Source organism: Lytechinus pictus, chromosome 6 (assembly GCF_037042905.1).
Source record: "Lytechinus pictus isolate F3 Inbred chromosome 6, Lp3.0, whole genome shotgun sequence".
Lineage (NCBI taxonomy): Eukaryota > Metazoa > Echinodermata > Echinoidea > Temnopleuroida > Toxopneustidae > Lytechinus > Lytechinus pictus.
In genome coordinates, this window is record NC_087250.1 from 5,711,763 (window position 1) to 5,724,888 (window position 13,126).

Consider the following 13,126-nt stretch of genomic DNA (forward strand, 5'->3'; position numbering starts at 1 on the left):
GGCCTCACGAATTTTAAAGCACATAGTGAAAAGAGGAAAGGAAAAACAAGAAGAAAATAGAACAGGCATAGAGAACAGTATCAAATTGAGGGATCTGGGTCATGTGACTTCATACCCTCAATGTAAAAAAAAAAAGTAATAAATGAATAAAATGTCTCTTTTAGGCCGCCTTGCCTCCCCGATCAAAATATATTGGTGCCCCCCCCCCCCCGCCCCCGAATTACGATTTCAACAATTTATTGCTTTTTGTTATTTTTCATACGCACACTCGACCGACTCTTTGCCTCCCCGATCAAAATATATTGGTGCCCCCCCCCCCCGCCCCCGAATTACGATTTCAACAATTTATTGCTTTTTGTTATTTTTCTTACGCACACTCGACCGACTCTTTTCCTCTGATCCATTTGCAGAAATTAGACCTTTCTACAAACTATATAGGCCTAACAATTAAGAATTAGAATTAGTTCAATTAATAACTAAGATGGAGGAATGTTATAAGAATGGTTGCTGTACTATTGTGACAATGCCAGTTTTTAATTTACCCGATAGGATGCGAAAGTCTATGTAGTATGCCTAGCAGTTGAGTCTTGGAACTCTTGTTGGAATGCTCCCCAGGGAGTGGGGAAGGTGCATACATTGTATGCGGGCATGCAAGGATCCGATGACCGGGGTAATAATATATCTGTAACATATGGAAAACTAGCGGACAGAAGGTCCTCGCTGCACGCGCGCACCCTTATAACACGCAGAATTCCCTTGCATTATACCCTTTTTTCACAAACAAATGTATATCAAGGACAAGCGTTGATTCAGATAGAATTTCCGCCCCCCTGAAATGAATGGTAACAACTTCTTCTATCAGATGACCATAATTTTTTTAACATTTAATTGGTGGGAAATATGGCACTTTATTACATTAAAATCACTAAAAACCATCCATAGTCAGGAATATGTATTGGGATAATGGGTTTGGGGGACATTTTTATAGTACCCGGGTGGATTATATCCGTCGTCACATCGGTGGGTGGTGGTATCATGAATTTCCGCCCAGATTACAATAAAGGGCACATTGTAAGGCAAATACTCATGAAAGAACCATGGAGATTGGTTAATAAGGAAATAGGGCACTTTTATCATCAAATCAGAGGAGATTTTCTTTGTGATAGTGATGTCCGTAGAGCAAACCTACACTCGTGACGGGTCCATTATCTATACGAGGGGTGCATCCCAGCTTAATACTGCATAGCTAAGTCTGAAAATTAAGTTTTGCTTGTTTCTTTCATTTTATAATGATGTTTAAATGTTCAAACAACGATAATTCATAAAAATTGACTCAAAATATTGCGAATCGACGCTGAAACATTATCTGTGTATACATTTTATCCCGCTGTAATGCTATTTCCCCCATAAAGCCGCAATGGAACATTCCGCACCCCCAGTCATAGGATGATCGCGAGGTCTGCAAACGTCGTCTGCTATGTTTTTACATGTCCGGTACACTGCATACAAGTTTTCGATATGAGCGCTTAGAGACGTCGTTCCGATGTGTTAAGCGCTATATAAATGCGGAATATTATTATTATTATAAATTTTACAAACTATTCAACATCGAAATGGGATTTATCCAATGCAGTTGAACTGATCGTGGATCAGAGGATTGATCGCTTTATCTCTCTTATTGTCTCACAAACTAACTTACATTAAGCACGATATTGAATGAAATAGCATATGCCTATCACGATCACCATGCTTGTCAGAGGCGTAACCTCGAGGGGGGCATGGGGGCACGTGACCCACAATCGGCTGGCAAAAAACGGAGAAAAGGATAAACGAAGAGAAATGTAGTGGGGAAATAATAAATTATTGTACATTATAATGTTATATGTTATATTACATGATAAATAATTTTTTTCATAATTCATATGAAACATGATTTGCTCAGGGCCTTTGTGTTCATCATTCCTGGTGCTCTCATTGTCTGTTTAATGAGGTATATAATCATGTTGTACTAAAACATCCGGTTTTCAAGTCAATATACACCAAATAATTATATTTCCTCGCACTTCGCGTTATTATTGTTGTATGTAGTGACATATGCTTTTTTTCATAACTTCTAAGGGATTACCCCATTGTAAGGTCTGCATATAAAATATTTCCTGTACGTTCGAATTAGTAGATTGGTGAGAAATGTCTGCTCTTCATGATTTCCTAAAATCTGTCCTTAAAATGTCTCCTTTTCTGATCTAAATATCAATAATTTTCAGCTCGCGCTTCGCGCTCGCATTATTTGGTATAGTGAAATACGTATGGTCTTAGTGAATTCCTACAAACAAGCCTTAAAATGCTCCTCTTCATGCGGGTCTTAATTTCCTAAATTTTCAGCTCGCGCTTCGCGTTCGCAATGTTCGTTTAGTGAGATGCGTATGTTGATCATGATTATAATAAGTAAATCTTTGTAAGACGGGACCCAGTAGTCTATAGAAAGAAAATCTAAAAAGATTTACTACCACTACTTCGACTATAATTATACAAAAAATTATTCAAAAAATGTTTTGTGTTTAGACATGTTAGATATGATTCGCGCTCGCATTATTTGGTATAGTGAAATACGTATGGTCTTAGTGAATTCCTACAAACAAGCCTTAAAATGCTCCTCTTCATGCAGGTCTTAATTTCCTAAATTAAGACGCGTTCGCAATGTTCGTTTAGTGGCGTAGACAGGTTCGTACACCTGGGGGGATGACTGGGCTGCCAACGCTAGTGAGGGCGCGAAGCGCCCGAGCGAGGGAGCGAAGCGACCGAGCGGGGGGAGCCTGGGAGAGGGGTGTCCCCCCTCCCACGGTAGGGAGCTTTTGCAATTTTGAACTTGAAATCGTGCAATCTGATGCATACTTAATGAGGTAAAATAACACACACAAGCGCGCACGCACACACACACATACTCACACACACACACACACACCCAGGTGCGCGCACCACAGACATACTACGCCTTGAATGGACAGACATACATCGACAAGATCTACACACCGTGGCATACGAATACAGAATGGACTGACACATAGTATTGCATATTGAACCACACTACGTATTTATTTATCTCTGTGAATTTTGCTGTTACACCTCTTCAGAAAAACGCAAAACTCGTGGTTATCTTTTGGTTTCCACACCACGAGATTGCGCGCACTGCAAAATATGCGCGATTAATCTTGTGGTTATCTTGTGGTTTCCAAACCACAAGATAACCACAAAATACTTGTAAGATTTTCTTTTTTTTACCGTCTGAATTTGCTTTCACCGTGTGAATGCGGCTAATAACAATAAACACAATTACAATAATGATGAGGATTATTATTATCATCATCATAATTATTATTATTATTAATATTATAATTGTTATCATTATTATTATTACTATTATTATCATCATTATGACTTATTAAGTAACCAAATATCATTCCCCAAAACCTGGGGGGGATGATTGTACATGCCATCCCCCTCATCCCCCCCCCCCCCCGTTGTCTACGCCCCTGGTTGATCATGATTATAATAAGTAAATCTTTGTAAGATGGGACCCAGTAGTCTATAGAAAAAAAATCTAAAAAGATTTACTACCACTACTTCGACTATAATTATACAAAAAATTATTCAAAAAATGTTTTGTGTTTAGACATGTTAGATATGATTCTAACAAAATCAGCAAGCGCATGGCACTCGCATTAGATGACTCTGGTGAGATATGTATACTCTTAATGGATTCTTAAAACATAGTCCTTGAAATGTCCCTGTTTAGGGTCAATAAATACAAAAATTTCAGCTCGCGCTCGCATTGTTTGTTTAGCAAGACAGGTAGGCCTACGTATTATGATTACAAAAATTTGCATATAATGTCCCTTTTTAGGTCTGAAGATCAAAAATTGTCAGTGAGATACATATCCGTTTAATGGTACAGTCCTTAAAATTTCTCTATTTAAGGTCAGTAAACCTGGCAAAAGCCAAAAATTTCCCGGTCATAATGGTATGAACAGGCAGTGGTGTAATCGGGCAGATATGGCGCATCGGAAGGAATCATTACAAAAATCCAATTTTGTGATAGAATTTGACATAATATTCAGAAAAAATAATATCTTTTCATATCATTTTTTGTACCTTTTCTTTGTTGTTTTGTCCAATTTAGCTTTTGGCTAATCCCATTCTACCTTCATTTCCCGCTCTTGCCGTTTTGTCATCCTTTAATTCATTTCCTTTTCTTAATCATGCTAATGTATTAGTATGGATATTTCGGAATGCTTTTCTCACATGTTCTTCTTTCGTTCTTTTCCCGCTTTCCGTTTTCCATTTTTTAGTTTTCTTTTCGCTTTTCCCTGTCCCTTTCCTCTCCAGCCCCCTTTTCCTTTCCCCGGGAATTTCCCTTTCTTTCTTTCTCCCTCCCTTTTTCTCTTTTACCGTATTTTTTTTTCATTTTCCCGGTGAATTCCACCGGGGGGGGGGGCAGCATTCCCCCGCCTGTTAGGCCACTGACACCGCCTTAATTTATAGTCACAAATATAAAAGTTTCGATAATAATTAGAGTTGTCTTACAACTATGGTAATGCGTTTGCCCAATATGATGGCGAGTGGCTGTTGGGCCCGAGCTTATGGCAGCTAACTGTATAATGGCAAACTTACCACTGCAGGTAGGCGCCAAGTCGATCGAAGCGCTGACCCCAGAAACGAAAACTTGTTTGCCTAAATGCTCGGCGGGAAGAAAATATAAAAATCGATCAGAATATATATAAGGAATGAAATAGAACCTACAGAATAGAATAGAGAATTGAATTAAATTGAAAACTAAAATAACCGTTTTAGACTGAAGCAAGTATAAGACACCGCGTATCGGTGGGTGCACCACTAATATAATTATAATAGGTTCCCATTTCGGGTTAATTTGTTTGTTTACGTTTTCAAAACAGAAAGTACACGCGCATCGATCATGACGTCATAATCAGTGAATTAAATACGCACATACCATTAGGCGCGCACTTCCGATTTTTGTCAACAAACCCGAAATGCATTATGGGAATCAAAATCGTCAAAAGGGCCGCGCCTATGTGACGTAACAAAGAGTAAGCAAGTACATGTAAAATGCTTCTATAGCTAGCTCGTACTAGTAGTAGCTGAACCAGGTCAGTCGATCTCGATCGTATCAGATTAGGGTACTTATTTTTACATGGTCTCGATAGATCTCGATCTACCTCAGACTTATATCTTATATAGCACCCCATACGTCGTCGTGTTATAATTCCCTACGTCCTAGTGGTTTTCTTGTAGGGCCTATACTCTTTTGTACAGGGGCCGCAGCCCGCCGCGGAAGCGGGGGTGGGAGGGGGGGGGGGGCTTTATTTAGCTAGCCCCCACTTTTTTTCCAAAACCATGTACAAAAACGTAAAAATTACCATTATGATTGTGATTTTTTGCATGGTCAGCCCCCCCCCCCACCCCCGTTTGAAAAATCATTCCGCGGCCCCTGTTGTAGGCCTAAAATATGCTTGAAATACTTCTAAAACATAAAAATGCAATTATTAAGTTTTAATAAGATTTTTAGAATATATAATATATTACAATTTCAGGACCTTCCATTAATTGCTACATATTGAAAATGGGGAGTATGTTAAGAGGGTTTACAGGGGGGGGGGCGAAGAGGGTGCGAATATCTGTCGTCTATAACGTCACTCACTATATGACTGATTAACCTAGACGTAAAATGTTTCCTCGGTAATTGGTTATATACCAGCTTGGCGTTTATCAGCAAAAATGCTGTCCTGCCGAGTTCCTGCGGGAGTTACCATAAACAGAAACAGAAACAGAATTAGAAAAACATCAAATACGTGTTCATCATGATAATGAAATCATAGATCTAACGATATTGTATATATTTGTTTTTATTACCGCCATCTTTCGACAGGCTATTGCGGCCGGTATTTATGAGACGCCGAATGTACCATTATTATATAGAACAATTATTTGTTATATAATCATTATTTATTAAATAATAACTATTATTTATATATAATTTACATTTTATTTGTAAATAACTACTATTATATAAAATATCATTTCTAATTATTTATATATAATTCCAAGTAATACTTCATTATTTGTAAATAATAATAGTTCGACATTCCATTATTTATAAATAATGATTATTTGTTTTTCATTATTTATAAATAATGATTATTTGTTTTTCATTATTTATAAATAATGATTATTTGTTTTTCATTATTTATAAATAATGATTATTTGTTTTTCATTATTTATAAATAATGATTATTTGTTTTTCATTATTTACAAATAATGATTATTTGTTTTTCATTATTTATAAATAATGATTATTTGTTTTTCATTATTTATAAATAATTTGTTGAGTTTTCCATTATTTATAAATAATGATTATTTGTTAAATAATGAAAACGTCTACTTCATTATTTATAAATAATTTTTTCGAGTGCACCATTATTCTCATTATTTATAAATAATCATTATTTAATGTTCGAGTTTTCCATTCTTTATAAATAAAGATTATTTGTTAAATAATGAAATATCTACTTCATTATTTATAAATAATAATTTTGTTTCAATATCCCATTATTTATAAATAATCATTATTTATAAACAATTTTTACAGTTTGCCATTATATACAAATAATCATTATTTATATACAAATAACCATTATTTATTAAATAATGCCATTATTTATTAAATAATGCCATTATTTATTAAATAATGGAAAACTCGCTATAACATGCAAATGTGGGACCGCCCATGATATGAATATTCATGATGCGATTTCCTTTTTCGTGATTTTTCTTCACAAATTTTTGTCTATTTCCTCTTCATAATGACATTTTTTGAAGCAATTTTCTAGGGATATGGTCTGATTGTAATATTCTTCATTTTCTATATAACTTCGTCTTCGTAGAAATATCAAAAAGTGTAATTTTATACGATTTTTCCTACAGTTCACAATCCCCATAGGCGCGCGTGTACGGTAGGGACAACCGGTGAATCGACGGAGTGCTCTTCATCGAAATACTACGTTGGTTGGTCCCCGGAAGTGGCGGGCGGAATTTAGCCCGAATCCTCGATGGAAGTCGATCAAGTGCATATGAGCTGAGAGAGTGAAATATCAGTGTACTTGTACAGGCCCTTCTACTTTTTATAAATATTTCTTGTTGCTTTTTTTGTTAAGTTAATTTTTCCTGGTGTAGAGATAAGTTTCAGTTCTAATAATGCACTTCAAATACATTTTGGAGTGTCTGTTTGAGGCGTTTGGGGCGATTTCACCCTGGCCCCAAAATGCTCGAGCAACGACAATACGGGGGCATGATGACCCCTAAATTTTAAAAAACTTATTTTTCTATTGAAAATTATCACAAAATTCACCAAAAGTGTGCACGAAAGCCTTCGTATTTCACTTTTAAAACTCCGAAAAGTGCCCAAATGACAAGCTTGGTCGCTTCGCTGTGTCGCTTTCAACTTGAGAACGTTTACGCGTCTGCTCCCCCCCCCCCCTCCTCCGAAAGAAATTCTGTATACGGCCATGCTCTAAAGAGCCTGGCACATTGATTTATGTATACTTTCATTTTCATTATTTTTATCTCATTATCAACATGGCCTTACGCAGAATTTTTTCCAGGGGGGCCGGGGCCGGAGCATGACGCGCGTAAAGTTTCTCAAAAAAATCTTGAAAGCGAGACAGCGACGCGACCAAGCTCAAATGACAAGCTTGGTCGCTTCGCTTTCTCAAGATTTTTATGAGAAAGTTTACGCGCGTCCTGCTCCCCCCACCCCCCCCCCCCCGGAAAAAATTCTGCGTAAGGCCATGATGATAATGATATAAAAATAATGAAGTATACATAAATCAATATGCCAGGCTCTTTAGAGCATGGCCGTATACAGAATTTCTTTCGGAGGGGGGGGGGGGGGGGGGGGGGAAGCAGACGCGTAAACGTTCTCAAGTTGAAAGCGACACAGCGAAGCGACCAAGCTTGTCATTTGGGCACTTTTTGGAGTTTTAAAAGTGAAATACGAAGGCTTTCGTGCACACTTTTGGTGAATTTTGTGATAATTTTCAATAGAAAAATAAGTTTTTAAAAAATTAGGGGTCATCATGCCCCCGTATTGTCGTTGCGAGCATTTTGGGGCCAGGGTGAAATCGCCCCAAGTACGTACGCCTCAAACAGACACTCCAAAATGTATTTGAAGTGCATTATTAGAACTGAAACTTATTTCTACACCAGGAAAAATTAACTTAACAAAAAAAGCAACAAGAAATATTTATAAAAAGTAGAAGGGCCTGTACAAGTACACTGATATATCACTCTCTCAGCTCATATGCACTTGATCGACTTCCATCGAGGATTCGGGCTAAATTCCGCCCGCCACTTCCGGGGACCAACCAACGTAGTATTTCGATGAAGAGCACTCCGTCGATTCACCGGTTGTCCCTACCGTACACGCGCGCCTATGGGGATTGTGAACTGTAGGAAAAATCGTATAAAATTACACTTTTTGATATTTCTACGAAGACGAAGTTATATAGAAAATGAAGAATATTACAATCAGACCATATCCCTAGAAAATTGCTTCAAGAAATGTCATTATGAAGAGGAAATGGACAAAAATTTGTGAAGAAAAATCACGAAAAAGGAAATCGCATCATGAATATTCATATCATGGGCGGTCCCACATTTGCATGTTATAGCGAGTTTTCCATTATTTAATAAATAATGGCATTATTTAATAAATAATGGCATTATTTAATAAATAATGGCATTATTTAATAAATAATGGTTATTTGTATATAAATAATGATTATTTGTATATAATGGCAAACTGTAAAAATTGTTTATAAATAATGATTATTTATAAATAATGGGATATTGAAACAAAATTATTATTTATAAATAATGAAGTAGATATTTCATTATTTAACAAATAATCTTTATTTATAAATAATGGAAAACTCGAACATTAAAGGACAAGTCCACCCCAACAAAAAGTTGATTGGAATAAAAAGAGAAAAATCCAACAAGTATATCACTGAAAATTTCATCAAAATCTGATGTAAAATAAGAAAGTTATGACATTTTTAAATTTCGCTTAATTTCACAAAACAGTTATATGCACATCCTGGTAGGTATGCAAATGAGGGAACTGATGACATCACTCACTCACTATTTCTTTTGTATTTTATTATATGAAATATGAAATATTTTGATTTTCTCATCATTGTCAAGTAAAATGAAGTTTCATTCCTCCCTGAACATGTGGAATTCCATTATTTTAACATTTTGTGCTTCAGGCAAGGAGGTCCTAATCGTCAAATTTGCAAAAAATGAAATATTGTTTGATTCAAACAATAAAAAACAAAAGAAATAGTGAGTGAGTGACATCATCGACTCTCTCATTTGGATGTAACAGGCTCGTTCATATTACTATTTTGTTAAAAATAAGCGAAACTTTGAAATGTCATAACTTTCTTATTTTACATCCGATTTTGATGAAATTTTCAGCATTGTGCTTGTCTGATTTTTCTCTATTGATTCAAATCAACATTTTTCTGAGCTGGACTTGACCTTTAAATAATGATTATTTATAAATAATGAGAATAATGGTGCACTCGAAAAAATTATTTATAAATAATGAAGTAGACGTTTTCATTATTTAACAAATAATCATTATTTATAAATAATGGAAAACTCAACAAATTATTTATAAATAATGAAAAACAAATAATCATTATTTATAAATAATGAAAAACAAATAATCATTATTTGTAAATAATGAAAAACAAATAATCATTATTTATAAATAATGAAAAACAAATAATCATTATTTATAAATAATGAAAAACAAATAATCATTATTTATAAATAATGAAAAACAAATAATCATTATTTATAAATAATGAAAAACAAATAATCATTATTTATAAATAATGGAATGTCGAACTATTATTATTTACAAATAATGAAGTATTACTTGGAATTATATATAAATAATTAGAAATGATATTTTATATAATAGTAGTTATTTACAAATAAAATGTAAATTATATATAAATAATAGTTATTATTTAATAAATAATGATTATATAACAAATAATTGTTCTATATAATAATGGTACATTCGGCGCCTCATAGGTATTTGGGCATTTCTTAGTCTTTTAACCCATTACTCATTTTCACTTTGCACAAAATATATAAATCATTATAAATGAATTTCTGAAATGAAATCAATGCATATATCATAATTTTGCTATTCAGAGTATAAATATCACTTATTGTTTATGGAATTACAATGAATGGTCTTCAAGGAGAAAAGAAAGGAGATTCAATATTATTAAAGGGCACAAAATCTGTCTTAGCAAAGACTATAAATTCCCAGTAACCGACCGCGAGCTATTTTTAGATTACGAGCTTTGAGAGATAATACACATTTAGGGCGTCGTATAAAAGGCACGAAACTATTCGGCGATTTGTGTGTGTTCATATGTGTACGCCTGCAAATCACCGCTCAATATGTGATTTTTCTTACTTCACAACCCTTATGTTTACATCTGCAAGTTTTGTTTATTCTTTGATTTTAAGAAATTAGGCAAGAAAATCTAGCATCTGGGTCTAGTTTGTCACACCGGCAGTGCCATTTCGCGGGCGGAGAGCTGAGGGAAGATTCGGAAAATGACCGAGTACAAGTTGGTAGTTGTTGGGGGTAAGTCTCTAGTTTTACGTGTATTTTATAGTGTGTCGTGGGTGGTGTGGGGATGTAAACATGACGTGGAATTGAACGGGTGGGCCTGTGTTAAATCTTTCCAGCTGCATGCAGTGGAAGAATGTCGACAGCCTCTTTTAAATTGATTTTAGTCAGCTGTCGTCAGATATTTAACGATTCTAAAGAATTTCATCTTCAAGACACATGATTTACTGGGATGACTGAGTGTACTAATACTAATAGTTTGCTAAACATTTTTTTGTATGTCCTTTAAACTGAAAAATGAAATACAGGGATTACAGGCATTACAGCTACAGTCAGTTGAAGAGATTTGACACAAACATGATGAGCTTGCATTGACTTGCATGTTTGATGGAGTGTCCCTTCCAATGTCAATGGTTTTATGATCTGTGATCTTAGTAGAGTTAGAATACAGCATGCAGCAAGAGAGAAAGATTAAATTTAAAGTTGATAAGTTGAATGGAACTGGACATGCTGGAGCTGAACAGCAATTAAATGTCATGGCGATGCGATTCAATGCCAAGGCAATGGCAATGAAGTCTCTGAGTCTGACTCTGTGCTGTAGCCGGGGTAACCCACTCACTCGCACTATGATATTATGAACATGATTTCACAATGGATTGTTGTTGTTGTTGTTGGATTCTTCAATGGATTCTTGAAAAGTTGGTAAACATCGCTTCATTTATAACAGAAATAATATTTGCTGAAACTCGTTTTCGCTACTCATCAGGCCGGGGCTCTTTCCGGTGAGTGGTTATCCGTTTTTTTTTATTTCAAAATATTTTCTTAAATAATATAAAAACACATAATAAAGAGCAAAATCGCTTACCTCGGCATGGAAAGTGGGTTTGCATATCTCTTTCACAGAGATAAAAGGAAGCTCAATGTTGGCGCGAATAAAATTCTCAGCCTAAATTCTGCTCGTTATCGGTATTTTATTACTGTGTCTAAATTCATCGTATACAAAATTACTATGATTGTTTGATAAAATATTGACACCAATAAAAAAAAAAAACACGTTTGGATTATTATTGCTGATGATGACACTTTTTGGAAATCATTTAAATTGATGACAAATTAAACCAAAAAAAGAAAATTCTAAGCCCCCCCTGGCTGTGAGAGGGGTATGAATATTAAATCCGGTTTTTTATAGGGTTAGGTGTCATAATTTATGGCATGAGTTTATGTGTAAAATACAACCCTTTAAAAATTTTCAAGGGTAAAAAAAAAAAATGTTGATGCCTTGGGTCAGAATTCAAACCAATAAAATTAGAATCCTCAATATTTTGTTATTTTATTACTGGAATAAAAAATAAAACTAACAACTTACTTCCGCAGTTGAGAACTACATGTAATTAATAACATTTAAACATCATAGACCTGAGCGATCCGAAAAAGTAGTGTCCAAGAAACTCTTGTATCTTGTCTTTTATTCAACTTCGTGACTTCAAATTTTCACAGTATGAGGAAGAAGAATCGCTCTTTCAGATAAATTATTGTTTTAATTTTTGGTTTTTGGAGACTAAATCCCTATTTTGGCTATTTACATAGAACCTTACCTGGCGACTTATTGGTGGTTTTGGGGTGGTAGGTGACCGTAGGTCACAAATGGTCAAATTACAAAAGCGGAAATTTCGTATACATGTAGGTCTACAGTTCTATTCAACTTGAAGCATCGTATTTGCTTTGACTGGAAGGTTTTTAGGAAAGTTCTTGATGGAAACTGCAGTTGTTTGTTTGTCTGACTCTGTGTGGGATTAGCAATTTCATTATTATGGGAGGGACTTTATAGGTAATTACATGTATTTGGTTTGGTGGTTGGGAAAGAAACAAATGAAGTCGAGGGAGAGCTAAGGCAATATGCATGGGTTTATTTCCAATTGGTATAATGCAGGGCTCCACACTAACCCATTTTTTCTACTGGTCCAACCTATTCATGTCGGACCAGTAGATACCCAGTTTTTCAAATTTTTACTGGTCCGAACCTAAAATCTACTGGTCCCAAAAAATAAAGAAAACATTAAAAAAGGCGCAATTTTATTTTTCTAGCGTTTTGTTACCCCCCCCCCCCCCCAAATAAAATGAAGGAATGAAGGACAAAAAGAAAGCAAGACAGAAACGAAGAAAGAAAGGAAAGAAAGAATAAAAGGAAGGAAGGAAGAAAAAAAAAAAAAAGGTAAAGAAAGGATAGATTCATGTGAAGGAAGGGAAAAAAAGAAAGAACTAAAGAAGGAAAGGAAGGAAGGAGTAAAGAAGGAACAAAAATAAGAAAGAAAGAAAAGAAAAAAGAAATGAAGGACAGAAATGAAGCAAGCAATACAGAAAGAAAGAACGAATCCAGAAAGTAGTAAA